The sequence below is a fragment of the Nannospalax galili genome, unplaced genomic scaffold, assembly GCF_000622305.1.
Source record: "Nannospalax galili isolate Female #2095 unplaced genomic scaffold, S.galili_v1.0 scaffold829, whole genome shotgun sequence".
NCBI classification, from domain to species: domain Eukaryota; kingdom Metazoa; phylum Chordata; class Mammalia; order Rodentia; family Spalacidae; genus Nannospalax; species Nannospalax galili.
This window is the reverse complement of record NW_008360329.1, coordinates 4,177,941-4,197,249: the sequence shown is the minus strand read 5'-3', so window position 1 is coordinate 4,197,249 and position 19,309 is coordinate 4,177,941. Positions and strand designations below refer to the sequence as shown.

General features: G+C 40.5%; 1 protein-coding gene across 6 annotated transcripts in view; it reads left to right on the top strand.

Annotated features, from left to right (window-relative positions):
* Pag1 (phosphoprotein membrane anchor with glycosphingolipid microdomains 1) overlaps positions 1 to 19,309 on the top strand; it is a 153,255-nt gene that overhangs the window by 87,911 nt on the left and 46,035 nt on the right. For 5 of the 6 annotated variants that reach the window (XR_003848320.1, XM_029560163.1, XM_029560166.1 and 2 more), the window contains one exon: positions 7,655 to 7,748. The gene's annotated coding sequence lies outside the window, so the exon portion shown is untranslated. Of the gene's footprint in view, positions 1 to 1,715; positions 1,778 to 7,654; positions 7,749 to 19,309 lie in introns of those variants that run through there. The other variant, XM_029560167.1, reaches the window with a different exon arrangement.

The following is a 19,309-nucleotide window of genomic DNA, read 5'->3' as shown; positions in this document are numbered from 1 at the left end:
TGCCATTACACACTGAAGACGGAGGAAATGGAAATCTCTGAAGCATGACCACTCAGTGGCTTTTCTGAGATGAGACAGAGCATGAATTAACCAAGAAGAATCATGGAAAATAAGAGGACTGGGGGTCAGGGGGCTAGATCAGTTGGTAGAGCACTTGTCTACCATGTGCAAGGCCAAGGTTCAATCCCCAGCACCACAATCAATTTATCAATCAATTAGCAAGTAAATAAAGTAATCTAACATGGAAATCTAATACAGTATATTCCAGTAAAGTAAGAGCAATTTCCAGAGAATTTCAACCAGTCCAAACTCTTGTGGAGTCCTTTCAGAATGTATCTCAGAATTAAAATTACGGAGTTTTCTTGTTCATTCTACTGCATGTTGTTTTCATAATTAGTCCCTCAAGCTATTCCTGAAAATGATGTTTAAAAATGCAGACTCCCACTTTGAAAGCATATAATGAATGACGTGAATCTGCCTGTTATTTCAGTCTCATTTGAATTTATATAATTAAGAAACATCAGCAGCTGGGTGGCCTTGACCGGAGTGCTCAGCGCCCTGAGCTTCACCTGCCATGCCCTGCTCTCTGAGCCTCCAAGGCAAGACTGGGTGGCAGAAACATGGCTGTTTTTCCATTCACTGTCTGTTGGTTTCCCAGGGCTGCCCTAACAGAGCAGCACAGAGTGAGTGGCTTGAATGACAGTGATGTTTTTTTGTCAGTTCCGAGGCTGGGGCTGAGATCCAGGTGCCAGACCTCTCTCCCAGCTGCCTGTAGCTCCTTGGCTTGACGCAGAAAAATTTCATGTTTGGATTAGGTTCTCCGTATGTACATGTCTCTGTATTGAGATCTCCCCTTGTGTGTAGGATGGAGAGAGGTATGGTGTGGTGTATGTGTATGTATGCGTGTGTGTTTGTAGGTACATGCACATGTAGAGGCCAGAGGTTGGCCTGAAGTGTCTTCCTCTGTTGCTCTCTGCCATATTTTTTAAAACATGGTCTCTCACTGAACCTGAACCTCTTTGACTCAGTTAAACTGGCTGGCCAGAGAGCTCCAGGGCTCTGCCTGTCTCTACTCTCCAGCTCTGAGGTGACAAGCATACACTGTCATGCCTGACTTTTTACCTGGGTGCTGGGTATCCAATCTCAGGTCCTCATGTTTATATGGAAGGCACTTGACCCACTGAGCCATCTCTCCAGCTCCCAAATTTCCCCTGTTCATAAGTCATGTTGGATTACAGCCCTCTCTGCTCTAGTATGACCTCATCTTAATGCTATCTCTGATGACCCTATTCCCAAACAAGGCCCTGGAGGTTAGGACTTTAACAAGAATTTGGGGGGACAACTCCACCCCCTACCAGACTCAAAAGGTAGCATGTAAGTTTGTGTACTCAGTATATACAAGTTCAATGTGTGAGTTATCACTCTGCAGAGAAGTAGTTTCGTAAAGTCCATGATGTTATTGTCAGTTCTACTAAACACACTGAATTATTAATTGTGCACCGAATACACACTGAGCTCACACTATTTATTGCATGTCTCTGTTAGGATGCTTGAGCACACACTGGTTCACGCATTGTTTGACTTCAGATGAATCTCTGAAACTTCCTCTTCGATGCTGAGCATGACATCTCACTGACTGTCTCAGAATTGCCAAGTTCAACTTGGGTCAAGTATTTTCCATCCAAGGAAATGGGATGTCCTGCATATGGCAGCATCTTATAGAGCAGCCCTGGATCATGAAGAAGGCCCATGGACATGCTGTCAATGGCACAGTCTGGTATGATGTCCACAGGCAATGTAGAAAGCATAAGACTGAAGTGGCCAATGAGTGTGTGCCTGTTTGTGCATGTCTTATTATATCCCCTTGGTATCTGAGGGGCAGCTGTGTATAAGTGAATGTCATTAGGACCCACATATTCACAAATATCCAAACCTACAGGTGCTCACCCCTTATACAAAATCATATGGTATTTACACATCCCCCAGTATACTTTAAATCTTCTCTAGGTATAACACCTCATAGACTGTGGATGCTAAATAAGTAGATGCTATACCGTATTATTTAGAGAATAACAAAGAAAAAGTCTGTTTAGTACTGCTGTATTTTTTTAATATTTGATAGTTTGTTTTCCTTTAATAATTGATTGAATCCATGAGTACAGAGGGGTGTGTGTGTGTGTGTGTGTGTGTGTGTGTGTGTATAAGTGTGTACACATCTGTGTGTGTGTGTTGTTAAATAGTATTTTTGAAGAGGCCTTGGATTTGAACTTGGCCCCTGCTTTGGGCCCAGAAGACCAAAATTAATGAGTTTCATGAGAATAACTAAACTTGGGCTGGTTGCATAAGGTTCTGTACTAGTTCACAGATTGGGTTGTAAACAATTAGCTAATTAAGCTGTAACCAGTTGACTTGTTGGCTCTGCTATAGCCTTTCGTATCCCTCACTTCTATTTTCCTTTAAACTGTATCTGATCAGATTGTTGGTTGGAATTCTCAGAACTTACTCTTGTTCATAGAGCTGTGTTTACTGGAAACTGAGTTTTTGTTTTATTTTACCCAAAAAAGCTACACTAAATTTAATAGGTCTAAGGAATTTTCCTTTAATAATATTCATGTGTGTGTGTGTGTTACATACACATTGGGAGATATAGAAATAGATGTTTATTCTACATGTGCATATATGGAGAAAAGAATATAGTTACTTTATGGTCCATTTACTAAATGCCAACCTACCCCACCCCCTATTCACCCAACCTCTGGAACTCAGACACTTTACAGACTCAAAATGTGAGTGCCTGCCAGCAAATCAGCAGAGCCTCCACCATCCATTTGGTGATCCTGAGACTACAGAAAACAGAAATTAGAGAAGTTTTTTCTTACCAGGACATGTCTGAGGGTTGACCCAGGGCAGTGCTAGACAAGTCTGTGCTCCAGATGGCTTGCCAGAAAGGTGCCTATCACAAGGCAAAGACAAGCCAAAGCTAGAGGACTTTAAATGGAAGCTAATTCACAGTGCAAAAGATGCTTCTAGAATGTGTGAAGTGGAAGGGACTGGGAAATATGGACCTACAGTTCTTTTTATTCATAAGCAATGTAATCATATAAACAGAATAAAGAAAGTGAGTGAATGAGTGGAGGATGTTTTCAGTTGCCTTGGTTATTATTCCATGCACATTTACATTGTCTAAAGGAGAACACTTCTTTTATTTTCTTGAGGGGGGCAGATCTTACTATGGAGCCAGACTGGCCTTAAACTCTCCATCCTCCTGCCTCAGCCTCCTTTCTGCAGGCATGTGCTCACCTTGAAAATATTCTTAAATAGTTCTTTTACTACCAGTTTACAAACTAACTGCTAACAAAATCATTTTATGTATGATTTAATCATTTTATGTATGATACATTTAAGAGCTGAAACCAATCTTTTTCATGCTGGTGTTTGTGTTCCCTGCTTTGTGTTCAGATGTCTGAGAAGCAGGCTAGAGAATTTCCCCTAAATACATCCATTTGTATATTATAACCCATTCTGTTCTTTACCATCCAGGAAGATTTTTTTTCCCTGTTGAACATGTCATCATTTTAATTTTTTCTCTCCTAATATTAAAACTGCAAGGAATTCATCTCCAAGCCACACTTGCAATGAATGCTTACAGATAAGGCTTATACTAAATTGTGTCATTTTAAGCCTCTTCCAAATAGCATACTTATAAAAAGAAGGCTTTTGCTTATGAAATGACATTTGTTTATAACTCGATATAGGTATTATAACTATAGCTGTCTTCTCTGAATCCTGGAGGCTGTATATAGTATAAGAATACATTTTTGTCGTTGGCTCCCTAAAATTCAAGAAAAATATATTACTCTTAGATTATTTTATTAAACTGAACCCTTGAGAGGATTTTCAGAGGGAACTATTTTTCCAATGTCATCTTAATAATCTTTTTGAGACTTGAAAAACCCCGATGTTTCTAAGCCATCTTATCCTCATGGTGGCCTCTCTTTGGCGCCTCTGTCATATCTCCTCTCTTACCTCTTCCATGTTTCTGTTTGCAATGAGGAAAATAAAACCCAGAAAACACCATCCTCTTAATGGACTGTCGCCCTGCATACATCAGGGATTTCAGCTGTTCAGAGTGCGGGAACAATGAGCAGGGATGTCAGATGGCAGAAGACTGGAACTGTTAACGCAGTAAATACCAGGGAAGCTGAGAGTGTGGCCAGCGCAGCTGAGGGAGGAGGGGTGAGAGGCACAGCTGGGAGAGCCAGCCAGAGAGAGGACACCAGAGACAGGCGGAGCTTCGCCAGGGGGGCAGCAGCCTGCACCAGGAATCCCGAGAAAACAGGAGTGGGACACCCATGTCTCCATATCGTGGACCACTACTTTGTAGCTGCCACTACTGTACTTGCTAAGCCACTGAGCACATTTAATACAGTTGTCTTGTGTGACTGCTGAAAAGGATTGAATATTGAAATGTAATGAACGGAAATATGTGTCCTTTGAGGAGGATCCCTATTTTATTGTTAATTTATTAAACTCATAATGGAATGCCAAAGGATTAATGGGAAGTAATATGCATCAGTTTATGGATTTTTTTAACCAAAAATCTATCAAATTGCCGACATTTATCATTTGGACAAATTGGGGATGTATATAATTAACTGGATTAATAGCTGATTTAGTAGGCATATCCCGGGGGAACTGATTAATAAATTGTTCTACCTAGCGGGAGGTTCTTGGGGTTTCATCTTAAATCTGTCTTTTCAACATGAGGCTCATATGGACAAAAGTCTATAACGCTGATTAAAACTGGAAAAGCAGAAATTGGGAACATTCTGACCTTTAACTCAGTAGTGCAAAGCTGAGAACGCCTTGGGAGCCGGGTAAGCAGCCTCTCCCCAGTTAAACTGCAAAAGGTCAGTAAGGAGAGATGGGGCTTCTCAACAGCAGATTTGAAGGAAGTTTACATTTTGTTATAGTTAACACCTATATACCACAGCATAATGTAGCTGGTAAAAAGCTGCTGTAACCGTTAGCTCTCTGAATGCAAAATGCAGACAAATGCAAGTACTGTACCACTCTTGACCAGTGAAGAGCTACTTCCTGTGGAGAACTGCCTTTGAACTTGCTCAAGGAAAAAAGAAAACCAGAAAATGGAGGCTTTAGCCTCAGGAAGTCACTTCCTGCCTTCCCTCTTTCCTCACCATTTGTTTTTCTTACACTGTCTCACTGTCCCCAAAACTAAACTGGCTGAGACTAAAGCAGGAAGTACTTAGGATGTTTAACTCTTCCCAGTCCAGTGGAGCACATCACTAACCACAATCGCCTATGCCCTGCCCACAGTGGAGTCTTGCTCAATGCTAGTAGAATATGTTTGTTCAATTGTAATCTCCCTTGCTGAGATGGTATTGCCACAGTCTCACCACTGAGATGACCGTCAGCACCATCCAGATGATCTTAACTGCTACCGAGACTCAGGACCTGGTACCCGGGAATGACTCCCAGGCTTCCATGCTATTAACACAGTTTTCCCCAAGTCTCGGCTCATTCTCCTCCTACGTATCTAAGTACTGAGCACACAGTGAATCACAGTGGCTGGAATATAGTGAGCCCTTAGCATCTATTTGCTAATTAAGTGATTTTTAAAATCTCTGTAGAGTGGAGGATGTTGCTTAAAAGAAAGCCAGTGTTATTCAAATTCAAATTCCTTGATGATAAAGAAGGGAATTATATACCACGTTTATGTTACTAAATTAACTGACAGACTGTACAGTTTTATATCAGGCTCTTCAGTCACATCTAGTAATAAAGAATTCATATTGGGGTGTGTGTGTGTGTGCGTGTGTGTGCGCGCATGTGTGCGCGCGTGCATGTGTGTGTGTGTAGATTGAACCTAGATCCTTGAGCATACTAGGCAAGTGTTCTACCACTAAGCTATATCCCAAGCCCTGAAATATCTCTAATATGCATTAATAGAACCTAGCATTTTAAGAAAAAAATTGAACTAAAGTCATTTGTCTTAGATAATCAAATCTTGCTTATCTGTCTAATTCAAGGTAGTTCTCTGGGCTTGTGCATTGACATAGAAAAGCCAAGAGGTTTGCTGTTAGAATACACATCTAAAAACATCTGGAAGGCCGGAGTTTAGGAGGAGGTTTGATTTGAAAACTACTGAAAGAGCAGAACAATAGCTGGGAATTCGTTTGCCTATGAGTGCTTCACCCAGTGAAGTCCTGTCCTCCCACTTGGCATGATTGACAGAGAAAGACCTGGATTTGGGTTGGAGAAAGACAGCCCATGATTGTGTGTTGTGCTCTGTTCTTTTTAGGTTTATTTTAGAAATAAGCAAATAATAATGTAGCTGCATACAATGGCAAACTAAAGGCAGCGTTTCTCACTTGACAATCGGCAGGGGAAGTGTAGATGTACCTTAAGATAATATAAATAACCTGCTGGTGCTGCAGCAGAGGAAAGCAATGCCCAGATGATAGTATATTCAAAGGAACATCAACAGATGCACATGTGGAAGACTCACATCTATTCATGTTTTTATGTTGAAAAACAGGAATTGTGCCCCAGTCTTAGTCAACTTCCAGAATATTCTCCATATGTGTGAATCCAGTCATTCATTCATTCATTTGTCCCTTCCATTCCTTTCCCCCTTCCTTCTCACACCATCCCATCATGGCATCTTATGTAATGTAAATATTCAGGGGCTGGAAAGATGGCTCAATGGTTAAGAGCGCTTGCTGCTTTTGTAGAGGTCCCATCCGGTTCCAAGCACCCATGCCAAGCAGCTTACAGCCACCTGTAACTCTAGCTCCACGGGGTCCAACACCCTCTTCTGGCCTCTGCAGACACACACACACACACACACTCACACACACACACACACACACACCCTCCCACACATGTCATATACACACATAAATAAAAATAAATTTAAAAAGTAAATCTTCAGTACAGGAGAGATTTGTTAAAGGGAGAACAGGGAACCAGAGAGGGAAGGGAGGACGGAGACAAGCTGGACACAAGTAAAGTAGACCCACAGGCAGGATAAGAGAGCTGATGAATCAGGGTAGATTGCGGGAGTCTTCCCTGTGGTTTCCTCCATTTCTGAGCATCTTTCCCATTTCCACAATGGGGTGATGAAGGAAAGACAGACAGTTAGATCTTCACACCATTGAGTAGTAATGTTCACAGTACACCAGCGTCTCCTCCCCATAAGAAGTTTTCAGAATTGAATTACAGCTTGCAAAAAAGCATAAATGTTCTTTTCATATAAATCATTTTTTATCTCAAATGTTAACATTAGCTAATAGTTACTTGAGCTTTAATACTAACAGTAACACAGGTTTATTTATCATAACACAGGTTTATTTGTCGTAAACTTGGAAGAATATGGAAAAAGCAGTAAATTGGTTTATATTTGATCAAGTACTAACTTGACTGTTATTTCAGAGAAAAATTGGTGTTTTCAATGCTGTTTGTGCTTTTGCCTTTTCAGGAGTTGAAACTTTGCAGTTTCTTTAGGAAGGATGTAAAGCTCAGTGTTTGGCATAAACATGCCAGCATTTTTACAGTGAACTGGGCAAGTGTCTTTCAGAGCCTATCCATCTGCCTTTCTCCCATAACAGTCTTTCTTTCTTTTTGGTTATAGGCCAAGAAAGAACAGAGACTGTCATCATAACAGAATTAGAAAGGGACACATTACCAGAACTGGAAATACTTTTTTTGATGACCATTTCGCCAAGGTAAATATTACCATTTCAGCAAGAAGGGAGCACATGGTTAGCGTTGTCAGATGGTAATGTGACAGCACAGAGATTTGATTGTCTAGTCTGATGCAGACTAGGGCAGTGTGAGTATAAGGGGAAAAGGGAAAGAAAGGAGGGCTGTCAGGGCTTCCTGCAGCCTGCTAAATGTGTCACCAAGAGAGCACCATCACACCCTGGGAGATAACAGGGCTGGTCAGCAAATGCGTGGGAAAAAGAGAAACAAGCCAGTGTGTTTAGACCGAAAATAGCATTTCTTCCTTTGTGAGGAAAGAGTTGAGTGAGTCTCATTAAAGGTTAAAAAAGTAGATATCATGGGGGGGGCACTTATATTTTTATATCAACTAAGACTGACAATGAAGAAGAGTTTGAGGAAACCTGTGTTCTCTAAAAATGCCCACTTTAGTAAGCAAAATGCAAAATGCTTTACAAAGGTCTCATTTTGGAAGGTCACATCCTTAACACCTCTTGTAGAGATGGGAAGTAGAGGGGGAGACAGAGACACAGGCCCTCGAGACCCAAGGGAAGTCATCTTGGGTGTCCAGAGGAGTACCCCCAGGCTCTTCCTTTATGAATCATGAGCTTAGAGGCACCAAGGCTTAATGGAAGCAAGAGTCCACACTCAGCTTCAGCCTTCGTGAGTCAGCAGCCAATATCTTAACACAAACTGCTGTGTCGTTTCTATGAAGTTCCCCTGTTGCTGTTTAGTTTGTAGCAAAAGGCTCCTTTGGCTAAGCCCTGAGATTTTTATCTGATGAAACGCTTCCTTCTTTCCTTACAAAAATATCTGTGCAGCCATATCCTCAGAAATGTAACTGTGCACAACCCGATTTAAATGTAATTGTCAGCTTTCTCCATTTAGAAGTTAATGTGTGGTTGGCATTATTCCACCGTTGATGTTCTGGAAGGCAGTTTCAGATGAGCAAAGAGAAAGTTGGGTTCTCTCCTCAGCCTTCTCCTGGCTGTTCTCTTCTGAAGGGTTTGTGGGGGTGTAGGCTGTACGTTCAAGGAGAATTTCGTGATACTATTCATTCTCTGCTCTGACAGAGAGGACATTGTTTGCTCACTGTAATAGTCTTGGCAGGAATCTGTGCTGTGCATACAGAATGGGAAAATAGCAGAGCAGTGGGAAACCTCAGAATTCTAAGGAACAGATCAGCTTGGGGATTTTTAAAAATATATTTTAATAGCTTCTCATTACAGAGATGCAAGTCATAATTTGGGGAAATGGTTTTCCTTTCAGTGATTTCTTTCTTCCTACTGCATTATGCATGTATTACATGAAAAAGGTCCTTAAGAGAGCACTGTGCCTGTCTAAATACTGTACTGGTGAGAATGAAAATCCTAGAACTTTAGAAAGACTTCTTCACAAGCCAGACCACATTTGCTGTTACTCCGTACACATTAGCACTCATGTCATCAATGAATGTTAACCTATGCTCGGTATCTGGGACTCATGGAAGCAAGTATGTGCTGCCGGAATAAGAGAAAAAACAAATTTGAAGATGTGCATGAGGTATGAGGTGCATGGCTGGGGATGTGTGAGAGGGCACCACACCCACGGTATTCAGAAGGAAACATTGAAAACCTGTGCAACTTGCCTGGAGACTGCAGGGGCAGAAATACAAAGCATGACTGAGGCCCAGCGTTCCTGCTTCTGGAAGCTGTGTGTCCCCACCTGTCCCTGAACACAGAGACTACTCTGAAGGACACTGGTCCTTCATAGCCCCAGCTGTTGGTGAACTTCATACATAAGCATGTGTATGCATAGTTCTGTACCTTATAGAGCTGAAAAAGATGTTTCAAAGGTACAGGCTCCTGCATTCCCAGGACATGTGACCAGAACAGCCTGCCCAGAGCAGCCCCAGGGCTAGAGTGCAGAAGTTTAAAGCCCCTCATGCTCAAGCAGTAAGATTGCTCATTACTCTTGCCTTGTAGTAACACACACACACACACACACACACACACACACACATAAATATTTCTCAAGTTCTATACTGTATAAATCATGAGATTTCTAAAATTACAGTTTATGATACTATCAGGCCATTATATTGTTGCAAACTCTTCTGGGCTTTTTATATAACCTATGTAAGAATTCACCTTATACAACTAAGTAAGTGGTTTTACTTCACCACTGGTGACATAATTAATGTACATTAATTTTTTGTTGTTTTTAAACTTTTCAGTCATTTAAAACATTTGTGTGATAATCTTTTTGAAAATATATTTGTATTCCTTGTTTTTAATGTATAGGGATAGGGTGTGGGGTAAAGCACAGTGAGTGATACAGCTCTTACCTCACATCTGTGTGGAACTAGGTTCAATCCTTAGAATCACAAACAATAATAATGAATAATAATGATGATAACTAAAATTAGACAAAGAAACAAAGAAGTATATTTATATGACACTGTTTGCAAGTGATTATCAAAGAAACCAACAAAAAGCAAATAGGGTTTTAACCAACCGTTTTCTCTTCCTTTTTGTTTCTGGTTGAAAATTTTTGGCTTGTTTTTCATGTAAATTTTATTGTGTGTAACAACTGAGTTAAGGATTACTGAGGGCATGAGGTGGGACATGACATTAGAGGAGAGCTTCTTGGAAGGTTGGGGCCAGCCTCTCCTGCCCCTGCCAGGAGTTCTGTGGCAGTGCTTCCTGGGCAGCAGGAGTGGTGGCCCCTGCCTACAGGGGACCTGCTGGCCCACAATGACTCTGGAAGCCATGGCTGCCCCACCCATTCATTCCTGTTGGTCTGGAATCTCCAGTATCACTGGACTCCAAGCCTGAGCATTATCAAATGCTGTTGACAGCCTAGTTCTCCATACCTGTGAGCGTAACTCGCCACAAAACAGTTGGGGGCTCAGAGGCAGCTAGATCTGCAGAGGGATCCTTATAACTGCTAAGCTGGTGCTATCCTGAGGGAGGAGAGTAAAGTTCTTGTGTGTAAAGGTCTTGTCTTTATATGTCATCTTTATCCACAATGAAGGAAATGTGTATTGAGGGAAGTTGCAACAAAACCTGAATGATTTTGTTTTATTTAACAGGCACATTGTGGCTCCTGAAAACAGTGGGGCAAGCACTGATGTAAGCACTTGGCAGGCATTAGGCTGTCATTTGCATGGCTACCGTAGGATGATTATTAGGATTCCCATTTTACTAAAGTGAAACCAAAGCTTAGAGAGGCTAGAAACATGACTGCAAGGGAAGAGTCAGCATTGGTGTCTAATGACATCTATAGGCTGACATTAGGGTTCCATGTGCCCTACCACAGAGGCCCCTGGGACAATACCATAGTGTGGTAGATAGCTTCTGTTGTCAACTTGACACACCTGGGAAGAGGGAACCTCAATTAGGGAATATTCTCTATCCAACTGGCCTGTGGCTATGTCTATGAGGCATTTTCTTGATTGTTGATTGAGGTAGGAGGGACCCAGCCCACTGCTAGTGCTATCACCCCCAAGCTGGTGCTCCTGAGTTGTACAAAGAGCAGGCTGTGCACACACCAGAGGAGCAAGGCTGTAAGCACTGTTCCTCCATGGTCTGTGACTAGTTCCTGCCTCTAGGTTCCTGCCCTGACTTCCTGCCCTGATTTCTCTCAATGATGAGCTGTGATTGGCTCATGTAAGCCAAATAAATCCTTTCCTCTTCAACTTGTTTTTGGTCATTGTCTTATCACAGCAACAGAAAATAACTAGGACACAGAACTAGGTGCTCAGCTGCCACCTTCCTTTGAGTCTATAAACACATAGGCACCACAGAGGCATGCACAGCACATCACATCACATCATCATGTTTGGAAACATACAATCATCTGATGGTGTTTACTTTTGTAGAAGAATAATTTATAACCCCCTTGCTCCTAGAAATCAAAGTGGGCACAAGCTAATGCTGCATTGGAGAACAGAATTCCAAGCAGTTCCTTCATGGTCTTCACAGTGTGCAGTGCCACAGGGTGCACACACAGGATTCCCCACAGGGCCAGGAGGAAGGCCCAGCAAGATTATTCGATTTCTTCCTTAACACCTTTCTGTTTCTGGGTCCTGAACCCCACAAGGCAGTGTGACCTGACACTACTAAAAGCATCCTAGTTAAAGCTGATCTTTCAGGAGATGAACACTTGCCATTTCTGTCTCCCAACTGCTTCCTGAGATCTCGTTTTAACTCAGAACTTCCCAAGGTGTGTCCCAAGGAATCTTAATGGATGCCACTTCCCAACCATGACACCAAAGAGAAGAAAAAAAAAAATGTTTTCTTTATAATCAGATCTGTTTTACAGACATGAGTTAGACAGAATTAAATTGATTCACTTGTTATAAGACTTCTCAGAATTTTCCTTTGATATTAGAGCATGATGTAGAGTTTCCTAAGCAGAATATTCTCTCAGGCAGGGAGAAATGTTTATCAGTATCTCCTTCACAGTGCCATCTTCAGAAAAGGAGAGATAAGAGAATCTCATGGCACAGGAGGCAATCATATGCTAACAAAAAATCATAAGCTCCCTTTGGGATCACTGCCTTCCAGACAGCTTTTAAAGCAATAGCCATTGGGACCTGGAGTTTCTCATCTGTGAAATGCAGAAGACAGAACTGGATTATCTCTAAGCTCTTTGCATCTTTATGCACTGGTGACTGTTTCTAACCTGCCTTATTCTAGAAGGGCTTTGAGTACAAAACATAACACCGAGAAATGAAAACTAGGGAGTAAAATGAGGCATAAGAAATAAAATGAGGGAGAGGTGGAGGAGGGAGATTTGTGTGCAAAATTCTTTGCAGTTGATGTGATAGAACCAATTTTGTTCTATGCTTTTTAATGAACAATCGGAAAAGGGAACTATGTTCATTTCTTCATGATTAACAAAGTCCTAGACCCAAACAATTCATATTCCCAGGAGAGACAACTGTTCCCAGTCTTGAGACCAAATTCTTCCCATGATCTTTTAGGCAATGATGCTGACCCTCTTGCAAGATACAGCAGATGATGTGGGACCTCAGAAAAGATGTGCTTCATAGGCAGTTGTGCACACATTGTTGTCATTCCTAAGTATGACTTTCTGGGTTCTGAAGTATTCTCCAGAACCTGAGGGGCTCTGTGACAGGAGGCCCCAGACCCCTAGTGCTCACCCAGGTAGACACTGTCAATGGTAGAACATGCTATCCTGACCTTCCACCTGTCCCCCCATTCTCAGGAACACCATCTTTCCCTCTGCCCTACAGTAACTTCTCATGCCTGAGCCCAGAGAAGCGCTACTGAGCTGCTTCACAAAAATCACTGGGACTCACCAGGCCTCAAGAGTTTTACACTGTCCAGGGTACTAAAGGTTTAAATCTGAGTTCCATTTTTAAAGTACTGATAAATAAAATGATGACCTAAATGTTGAAGAAAATAATAGTATGTGAGAAGGGTATCTTAAGTTTATACAGAGTCATCAGAGACTATCAGGAGAGCAAGCATGCTTAAGACTCTTAAACATTCAAAGCCTTCTCATCTCTGTTTTCATTTATTTTTAATATTGTTCATGTGCAGATGTTTCATACATATAATGAATAACAAATTAAAGACAGTAAGCATAAGAAACATTGCTGTTACCATGTTACTAGCTGTAGTCATATGCTCAGAATCAGACAGACTCATGAGACTATAGCCCACAAGGTTTCAGTAGATAGAACCATGGTCACACAGATGGCCCTGGTTAAACTCATTGGGTCACAAGACAAGACACAAAGACTTGCATGTGCGAAAGAGACCTACCAAAAGGAAGTGGGTTGATAGGGGTGAGAGGGAGATAGAAAAGGGTTGGGGTGAGAGTAAGCTGAATGTGTGACATACATTTGTGAAATTCCCAAAGACAATAGAAGTTATATATAATCATAAAATTTATATACATACACAAGTATATGTATATAAATAGCATATATTTACATATATTAAACATAAAAATCTTTGTAGCTTGCAGGGGTGAGGGGGATCTGAAGAGATGGCTCAGCAGTTAAGAGCACTGACTGCTCTTGCAGAGGACCCAGGTTCAATTCCTAGCACCCACATGGTGGCTAACAACCATCCATAACTCCAGTTTCAGGGGATCTGACATCCTTTTCTGACCTCCAAAGGCACTGCACAGTATGGGTACACTTACACACATGCAGGCAATACACTCATATACATAAAATAATAAATGAAATATTTTTTCAAACATCTTTGTAACTTGAATATTTTTGTCCAAAATTTAAGATATCAAAACATTGTTAGTTAATATAAACAACTTTGTCTATTTTAATATCATGATGTATTAAACATAGCTTGAAACTTATGTACCTAGTTCCAAAACCAAGAATATCTAGCACAATACCATTTTAAAAATTGTCAGCAAATTATGCATTTCATTATAAAATGAATTTAAAGTAAATTAAAATTATGTCACTTATAGGAAAAAAGTCAGAATGTAACAGCTAAAGTTTATTAAGTGAACTTGATAATATATTTAATATATATTATTATATGCCTAAAATCAGATGCTTTTACTTGTCATTTCTTATATATTTCAAATTTTTTTAATATCTGCCACCAAGGCTTGCAAAATATAACCCTTCAAGTCAAAGCAGGCCACATCCATAATGAAGCCAGAGAAAAATGCTGAATTAACTCTGTGCTATTGTAAAGGGAATCTTGTCAGTCTTATGATTCATCAAGTTCAGTTACTTTATACGTATAATAGATAATTAAAGGCAATAAGAATGAGAAACACTGTAACTGGATAATATGAGGTCTGATCAGTTGCAGAGGAAGCCTAAAGATGAGTAGACAGGTCACTGTATCAGAATGCCATGAAGTCATTCCTACGCCATCACCCCCATGTCAGGTCTTTAGAATCTTCTGTCCCAGTGACCACTTCTTCAAATGAAGACTAACCTTAAATATCTTGTGCAGATCCCTATACTGTTCTCTTCTCTTTACATATTGTGAGATAGAGGTAGTCATACTGTTTTTGAAATATCTATCATAAGCCAAAGGCATCTCTCATGTATACTTCCTTTGATCACAAAATTTCCTAAGAATTTCAATTTTTCAGTAATGTTATCTTAGTTTTCTTGTCCTCATGCTTTTAGTCATTGGGGCACTGCTAGTATCATCTTATTTAGCATGCTTATCAGTTTTCAAGTTTTGACTTTACTGTTCATTTCTTTTTATTACAGTAAATAAAATTTTCATCTATTGCATTCAAACACACAACTAACAAACCAGAATGATTTAGCTTGGGCTCACTGTTTTCCAAGGCCTATTTTCCAAGGTTGGACTGTTCTCATTGTTAATTGAAAAACCCAGGTGTCATTACAGCACTGTTTAAAAAAGTGTTATATAAATTTTAATAAGTGTGTGAAGAAGTAATTGGTGGATAGTCAAATCAACAAATCCGTTAAGTTAAATGTTTTACATTCCATTAATTGAAGTAAGCTACCATATTTCTCTGAATCATAACTAGTTATTTTCAAACTTTGAAAGAACAAGTCATTTGTGATAGGAAGTAGATGTTAAAGGAGTGTTTTTGGCAACTTGGAGAACATTTTCGGCTTTTGAATTTCCCTATTTATAACAGCATCAGGCAGGGTAAAATGTTTGGCATCTCTATAGGGACACAAACATGTTAACATTCTCTGTTGTGATCTAACAATTCATTTCAGAGTAAGATGAATCAGTCTTGTTTAGGAAATGTTTTACATAAATATTGGCAAGGAAATGATCAGAGAATCACTGTGGGCTTTAAAAACACAAACTTCTCCAAAGTCAATGATGGCAGATTGCACAATATTATCATGGTTGTATATGAAATGCCTGTTATTTCTTTAAATTTTCACACTACTCTGTCCTGTCCCTTGCTTTTTAGATTTTGTTAATCCATGTTAAAATCAGAGACCATGTGCCAGGTCCTTCCACATGTCACATTTTTTTAGCTTAACCTTTCTCTTACCCATGGTGTATTTCTCATAATTAAAACGTGAGATTACTTCATTAACATGTGCCCTTTTCTTTCATGTTAGAGAACAGGAGAGCAGTAATTTGTAGGATTTTTGTCCTTAATTGACTAAATCCTAGAAGAGAAATACTCATGTCCAATCATTCTCGCTCCCCTCTAGCCCCCGACTCCTTTCCTCTCCATCTCTCTACCCCTCTCCCTCTGAGGATACATGCCTCCCATTCCCTTGCCCACCCTTCTCCCTTCTCTCCTCCCATCTCTCAAAAACTAATTGTAATGTACCATTCCTGGGTGGAATTCTGGAACTAAACCTTAGGTCTATAATCCCCCTGTGGTGGTTCACCCCTGTAATCTTGGCACTTATAGAAGCAAGAGGATTACTTTCAGTCCAAGGCCAATCTGGGTAGCATAATGAGAGCCTTGTCTTGAAAAATAAATTAGTAAAAACCCAAGGAAATCAGAAGTAAATAACACTGGACCAATATTGGTTTCTTAATTTTAACATGCTATGGAAGATGCTAGTAATAGACTAGAAGAAATAAAGCAGATACATTCTAACTAGTGCATTAGATGGCTGTGGTCTACTTTAGCCTGTTTTGTTTTAAGAATTAGTGTAGAAAGTGGTCATTTCTCCCCTACAAAAATCCTCCACTGAATATAACCAAGCAGAGGTTGGCAAAACGGAAGTACTTGGCAAATCCAGGAACCAGATCCAATTCCACAGTTTGTTTTTGTACAATGGAGTACACTCTGCCCTAACTTTCCAGATGCTCCAGAAAGCAGATGCAGGCTCAGACACCCTGGGATGGATGCCCAGCCATTTAGTGATGGGGCATTGCTGGGCATGATTTTCCTTTCTTGATCTTGTTTTCCTATCTATGAAGTCAGAAGATCAGACCAGGCTCTTGAGGAACCTTTGAATTGGAAAGTTCTGACTTTGAATAAACCTTGTAGGTCCATTTCTGACTGTCATTACAGAATTTACTACGGATGAAATTTTTGTCATTAAAGCAATTTGTATGCATTATATAGTCTAGAGCAAGATTATCATCTTGATTTTTTTTCAACCCTTATCAAAAGGTAATTAAATAATTTTGAAAATAGCTGTATTGCCACTTATAATACTAGGAAGATAAGCCACAGTCTTTTGAAATGCCACATTGAATCTGAACCCAAAATCACACTAAAATATTACATTATAGCTTAATTTGTGATAAAAATATTTTTGTTCACACAATGATGTATATTTTCAGAGAAATATTTTAGAGTAATATGCTTTTAGACAGTACACTTAAATGCAGCTTAACTTCAGTGTGTTATTTAATGCAGTCTGTAGTGGTGTTGTGTTTTATTTAATTTAGGTCAATAAAATTTTGAATGCCCATTTGTGTTTGAAGGCATTTAGGATATTTTGGGGCCCTGCCAACTGTTTGCATTATGCTTAGTTAATCATCAGAACATTACTCATCTGATAATTATTTCTTAATTCCTCCAGAGCCAATCATTGTCTAATGGAAGAAATTATTTTCCAGATATACTACTTCAGTGCTGAGTTTATTAAAAAAGTTTCTTTATACCTGCCTTCAACATTAAATCCCATAATAACTGTGACTGGGGGAACAGTCTGAGAAAGGTTGAATAGTGGTTCTCAGCCTCAGCTACTCAGTCAGATTACCCATGGGGCTTTTTAGTGTCCCCATGTGCAGGCTGTACCCCCAACTAATTATCACATTCTCTGCAGGCATTTTTTAAAGCTCCCAGTGCTTTTTTAAAGCTCACTGTGCAGCCTTGGAGAGCGGGAACCTCTGCTGTGGCGCTCCACTGCAGACCACTCCTGCTCTTCGTGAGTGGGTGGCATGAGTTCTGGGAAACCATTGGGAGGAGTATATTTTCTAAGAGAAAGAAGCTTGCTAATATCTGACAGGCAAAGCAGCATGTGGCCTGCCCTGGGTCTCTGTCCCACAGACGTAAGGAGAGGTTGTCCTGACTGGGAAGCCCTGAGACTCTTCCTGCCCGGCTCTTGCATCATGTTTGCTTTGCCTTGGGTTCTGCTTGGCACCTGACTTCCCACACAGGATCAGATGTGGTGAACACTCGGCACATCTCCTCAGGCCCCATGCCAAACACTGATCTTACCCGTGGCCAGGAAAGATAAAAATAAAAAGCCAGAGTTCTTGCCTTGCAAGCAGAAGGACTGAGTTCAATCTCCCGAACTCATATTACAGCAGGGAGGGGAAAGCCAGAGTTCTATTTTATTAGAAAAGTCTTATTTTGTCATTCCATCATTCATTCATTTTTTTAAATAAAAGAACTGTTCTAAAAATAAGTCTTAAAAATATCATAAGATGGGCTGGAGATATGGCTTAGTGGTAGAGTGCTTACCTAACTTGTGCAATGTCCTAGGTTCAAACCCTAGTACCCACCCTCCAAAAAAAACCCATAATAATACAAAGGAGGGGCTAGAGAGATGGTTCAGTGGTTCAGTAGTTGAGAGCACTGGATGCTCTTGCATAGGATCCAGGTTCAGTTCCCAACACTTATATGGTGATTAACAACCATCCAAAACTCCAGTTCCACGGGATCCAGCTCTCTCTTCTGGCCTCTGTGGACATCGCATGCACAGGTGCATCTATATCCATGCAGCAAAACACTCATATACACTCATAAAAATATATTTAAAATTTAAAAAAAAACAATACAAAGAATCTCTTATGAATAAAGTAAAATAGATACCCTTTCTGTTGCCTCAGCACCAGATCAGTTATGACCGTTTGTCTAGCTGTTTATCCTGTGAGGCAGTTCAGGCTGAGCTCTGTGTGGGATACTAATCAGTGTGGTTTGTCCTCTTGTCCTCGCTGATCTTGGCTGGGCCCCTCTTCCTGAGTTGGGGCTTCAGCTGAGATACTGGTTGACTGCTCTGGTCAGAGCTTGGGATCTCTGATCCCTTAACAGGGCATCCTAGGCTTTTTGAATAAGAAATGGAGTCAGATTCCCCTAGAGAATACAAGACATCTCAGACCTCCCAGAATGGGGATTTTAGCACTTCTTCTACATGTCTTGGCCAAAGGAAACTGCCAAGGCCAGTCTAGATTCAAAGGGCAAAGGAGCAGATTTCATCTCTTGATAGATAGTACTGAAATGTCACATTGTGAAGGGCAAAGATAAAGGAAAGAGTGAGCAGTTATGGTTCTTTTTGCAATTACCCACAGGATGGGAAAAAGTAAGTCTGTCTTGGGATAGTATGAGAGATTACTGAGCAGTGATTACATTTGAGCAGATTGCAAAGGTAGAAAATTCATTTCAGGAGCCAAGAATAGCAAGAGCAAGACCACCAAATAGCAGTTTCCTTAGAAGTAGGGATTGCAAACTCCCTACATGTAGGAAATACATCTACCTCTACATTGAGAGTACTTCCTGTGCACTTCCTCACTGCGATAAAAATGAGTCAGGACAGTGATGTGACCAATGAGCATGGGCCCTTAAAGCAGATGTGATAACTTGATAGCTTTTGCCATGTGTCACCTGATAGAGTTTGGACAAGTTACAGGGCCTGTGTTCAGTACAAAGA